The sequence below is a fragment of the Manis pentadactyla genome, chromosome 2 (assembly GCF_030020395.1).
Source record: "Manis pentadactyla isolate mManPen7 chromosome 2, mManPen7.hap1, whole genome shotgun sequence".
In the NCBI taxonomy this organism is placed as follows: domain Eukaryota; kingdom Metazoa; phylum Chordata; class Mammalia; order Pholidota; family Manidae; genus Manis; species Manis pentadactyla.
Genome location: NC_080020.1, coordinates 227,521,328 through 227,526,422, shown reverse-complemented (window position 1 = coordinate 227,526,422; position 5,095 = coordinate 227,521,328).

The window sequence follows — 5,095 nt, the reverse complement described above, 5'->3', positions numbered from 1 at the left end:
TCACCCCCTGCAGATCAAGCCTGAGCTTTTCAGCCCCCCTCTAACTAAGTCCCAGGAGCCTCCTCCGTCTTTGCCCCCATCGCCTGTTTCTCCCCCACAGACTGAGCCAGAACCCTCCAGTCCCCCACCGCCGTGGGTCTCCACTCTCGAGATACCTTCACCTGCTGCTTAATAGCAGGTCTGAAAAGGCAGCTCGTAAAGAGTCAATTTTCAGAAGCTCCCTCCGAGTTCTTAGACAGACTCACTCAAGCCCTGTTACAGTTACCAGCCTGGACCCGGAAACACCTGGCGGGAGACACGTCCTTATGACACACTTCCTGGCTCACAGCCACCCCGACATTAAAGCTAAACTCAAAAAGTTAGAACAGGGCCCCGCTACCCCGCAGACTGAGATCCTAACAGTGGCCTTTAAAGTCTTCCATAACCAGGGGGAGGAGAAAGAACGCTGTAAACAAAAGGCTGATCAGGCCAATTTCCAAATGTTGGCCCAGCTGATAAAACCACAACCTGGCCGCCCTTCTACAAACAAGCCCCCCCCAGGAGCTTGTTTCAAGTGCGGAAAAGAGGGACATTGGTCAAGGGCGTGCCCCTCCCCCAGATCTCCTACCACCCCATGCCCCAGATGCCACAAAAAGGGCCACTGGGGGTCTGATTGCCCAGCCACCCGAAGGGGAGGCTGGACGAACAACCCCCATCCTAAGCCCACCATAGTGGGGGTGGCAGAAGAAGATTGACGGGGCCCGGGGGGCTTCTTGCCCGACCATTTCCATCACCAAACAGGAGCCCAGGGTTACTTTAATAGTAGACGGTCACCCCATCTCCTTCCTCCTGGATACAGGAGCCACCTTCTCAGTCTTGCAAGAATACCGGGGCCCTACCACGCCTGCCATTACTCCTATAGTCGGGGTAGGAGGTAAACAGATTTTCCCATTAAACCCCCCCCCCTTTTATGCACAATCCAGGACAATCCCATACCTTTCTCCCACTCCTTCCTGGTTATGCCCCAGTGTCCCATCCCTTTACTAGGACAGGACATCCTTTCTCTCCTCCATGTTTCCATAACTATATCCACTCCCACAGCCCCCAGTACTCCCTTCTGATGGCCCTCATAGCCGACGACCCCCCTCTACCCAATGAAAGCTCCAGTTCCGCCCTCATACACCCTGTAAATCCCAGAGTTTGGGACATTACAAGCCCCTCCGTGGCTCTATGTCCTCCTGCCTCTATCAAATTACGTGACCCCTCTCAGTATATCTGTCAGGCCCAATACCCCCTAACCACTTCCGCCCTCATAGGCCTCCAACCCACCATTCAAGATCTTTTAAACAAAAACTACCTCAGACCCACTCACTCCCCATTTAATACCCCCATATTAGCTGTTAAAAAAACCAACGGATCTTTCTGCCTCATCCAAGACCTTCGCCTCATCAACATGGCCATCGTCCCTATCCATCCCTTAGTCCCAAATCCATACACCCTTTTATCGCAGATCCCTGCCTCGGCCTCCCACTTCTCAGTCCTAGATCTCAAGGATGCATTTTTTTCCTATCCCTCTGGACCCGTCCTCCCAAGATTTTTTCACCTTCACCTGGATGGACCCATACACAAGACATTCTGAACAACTCACTTGGACAGTTTTGCCACAAGGCTTCCGAGTCCACCTTATTACAATACGTGGACGATCTTCTACTCTGCAGTCCCTCGTGGGAACAGTCTCAACTTGACACTGCCTCCCTACTTAACCTTCTAGCTTCCAGACGTTACCAGGTATCCTCTGTCAAAGCTCAAATCTCTTCCCCTTCTGTCACTTACCTCGGATTTCTTCTATCTCAACAAAGAAAGTCCATTATCGTAGACAGAAAACGGCTCCTCTCTGACCTGCCCATTCCCAAAACCAAGACAGAAATCCTTTCCTTTCTAGGCCTGGCTGGGTATTTTAGAGCGTGGATCCCTAACTTCTCCCTGTTGGCAAGACCCCTATACGACCTCAGCAAGGGCCCCCCTGAAGAACCATTATCCTCCTCACCCCGACACTCCTTCATTAAGCTCCGTGGAGCCCTTGTGGAAGCCCCAGCTCTCCATCTTCCTGATTTGTTGAAGCCCTTCTCATTATACATTCATGAGAGGTCCAGTCAAGCTCTAGGAGTCCTAGGCCAATATTATGGCCCATCCTTTGCCCCAGTAGCTTATCTTTCCAAGCAATTAGACTCCACAGTTCGGGGATGGGCCCCCTGCCTACAGGCATTAGCCGCTGGACAGCTCTTGCAGAAGGAAGCTCATAAACTGACATTTGGGGCGCCCCTTACCATTCTGTCCCCACATCACCTAAAGGATCTCTTAACCTACAAAAGTTTACAGACTCTCCCTCCCTCCAGACTCCTGACCTTACTGTCCTCTTTCCTCCAAAATCCCGTTCACCCCCTTTGCCATCCATACCCGAAGCATGACTTTTTCCTCCTTTACTGCTCCCTCGCTCTCTCTCACTTTTTTTCCTCATTCCTATTGTCTTCCCCGCCACCCCAGCCTCCTTTGTCTGGCGATTCAAAGTCAGACAGACTTACACACAGCATCAAACAAAAATTACTGCCCTCATTGCCACATCAGACTCCCCTCTGAAAGGCTGCTCCGAGCCTTCATACCTCCACTTGCCTCCCTCCCCCGAAGTGTTCACTAGCAGCTACCTTTATTCTCCCTCCCTCTGCTTCCGCTATGACCAAAAACAAGCCTGTTGCAGGCGATGGCCAGACACCTACGGGGATGTCCCTACTGGTCTTGCGCCATTCACTGCATGGGTAACTCCCGGTACCCACAGTATTACTCCTCCAACCCATTCTCTTCAATACTAACAAACCCCTTCCTCACCTGGCTCTGGCCCATTGCAGGCCCTATAATAATCATTCTTCTCACCTGTCTCTTCTTACCTTGTATAGTAAAGTTTATCTAATCCCAAGTTGGTAAAATCTCTAATCAAACTTTCAACCAGCTTTTACTCAGGAACTACCAGCTTTTAGCCACAGAAGATCCCTCACCCTCACGTGACCTCCTCACCACACGCTGAGATGGACCCCTCTCTCGGCTGGAAACTGTTCCTGGAAACAATGGCCGCAGACGCCTGGCTTCTGGCACCTGTATCCTCTTGGCACCATTAGAATCAACAAGTCCTCGACCTATGGTTACAGGGAACCTTCACTGATTTCCAACCTGAAGAAGTCCACATCCACTCGTCCTTACTGTGGGGAGTCCTATCAACCCTTTCCCCCCAGTCCTCAAGCCCTCACTCCCTTCTCCGCCCCCGTTCAGCAGGAAGCAGACAGAGAGAAAGCAACGTCCACAACCCCGTAGAGGAGAAAGGGGGGAATGAAGGGCCCCCACCCATAAGATGGCGAAATTCCTGCTTCTCTTCTGGGTCCTCGGTTCCCGCTGGTGCCACCTGAACCCCAATCACCCCTCACCCCCCTAATCCCAGCACCTCGCCAATAGCCACCAGCCCTGTAGAAGTGACACCACAATCACCCCATGCCCCTTCCTATATAACCCAGCACCTTTCCCTAATAAAGCGGAATTCTCCGGTGAATTGCTGCTGTGTGTCGCTCCTTTCCTTTCAAGTGCTGCCAAGCACATTTGGAGAGGCTGGAGGATGGGAGCCTAGCTCAGTCTGGAAGAGTCTAGAAAAGTTCCCTTTAGAAGGTGATGCTTGAATTGAGTCTTGAAGGGTAAGTAACTGTAAGAAGAGGATTGGAAGGCTTTGAATCAACAAAAGCAAAAGACACAGAAACAAGGAGTAGCTTGGGATGTGCTACATTGATGGTGCCTGAAGTTTGGGGCAAGGTCTGAAGTTAGATGGGGCTGGAGAGGGTAGGTAGGCATTAGATTATTGATGGCCTGTAAGCCACACAGCTCATTCTCTCTCATCCAGGAGACCACTGAACAGGTTGTAAGCAGGGAGTGAACAGTCAGATTTGTATTATAGATTAATTACTATGGTTGCAGTGGGGATAGCAGATCGATACATGTGGAAGCAGGTAGATAAATTAAGATGTAATTCCAGGCAAGAAATGATGGTGACTTCAAATAAAATAGCAACCATGAGGAAATGAAGAAAAATATATGGATTCAAGAGAGATTAGGGCATAGGAATGGCATATGGATAACTGAAGTGGGGGAAGACATCGAAGATAAATCTTAGGTTTCTAATAGTGGTGACTTGTCTATGGTTATAATCCAAACTGAGCTGGATTAGTGGATGCTTTGGATCAGGGGGAGTTGGGTGTGGCAGTGGAAATGGGTTTTTTAATAACAGGACTCTGAGGCACCTATTGGGTGCTTATGTGCAGCAGCGGGTGGACACAACAGGCTGAAGCCACGGGGAGAGGTCTGGCCTGGAGCCGTAGGTCTCAGAACGAGTCTACAGGTGGTAGTCAGCCCTCCACCCCCCCATTTAATAAACTCATCAAACATCCTCAGAAGATATGACAGGGTGAAAGCTGCAAGACACTCATGAGAGAAATTAAAGAAGAAACCAATAAATGGAAGCACATCCTGTGCTCATGGATAGGAAGAATGAATATTGTCAAAATGGCCATCCTACCTAAAGCAATCCACAGATTCAATACAATTCCTATCAAAATACCAACAGTATTCTTCAGTGAACTAGAGCAAATCATTCTAAATTCATATGGAACCACAAAAGACCCCGACTAGCCAAAGCAATACTGAGAAGGAAGAATAAAGTGGGGGGAATTATGCTCCCTGACTTCAAGCTCTACTGCAAAGCCACAGTAATCAAGACAATTTGGTACTGGCTCAAGAACAGACCCATAGACCAGTGGAACAGACTAGAGAGCCCAGATATAAACCCAACCATATATGGCCAATTAATATATGATAAAGGAGCCATGGATATACAATGGGGAAATGACAGCCTCTTCAACAGCTGATGTTGGCAAAACTGGAGAGCTACATGTAAGAGAGTGAAACTGGATTATTTGTCTAACCCCATACACAAAATGAACTCAAAATGGATCAAAGACCTGAATGTAAGTCAAGAAACCATAAAACTCTTAGAAAAAAACATAGGCAAAAATCTCTTGGACAT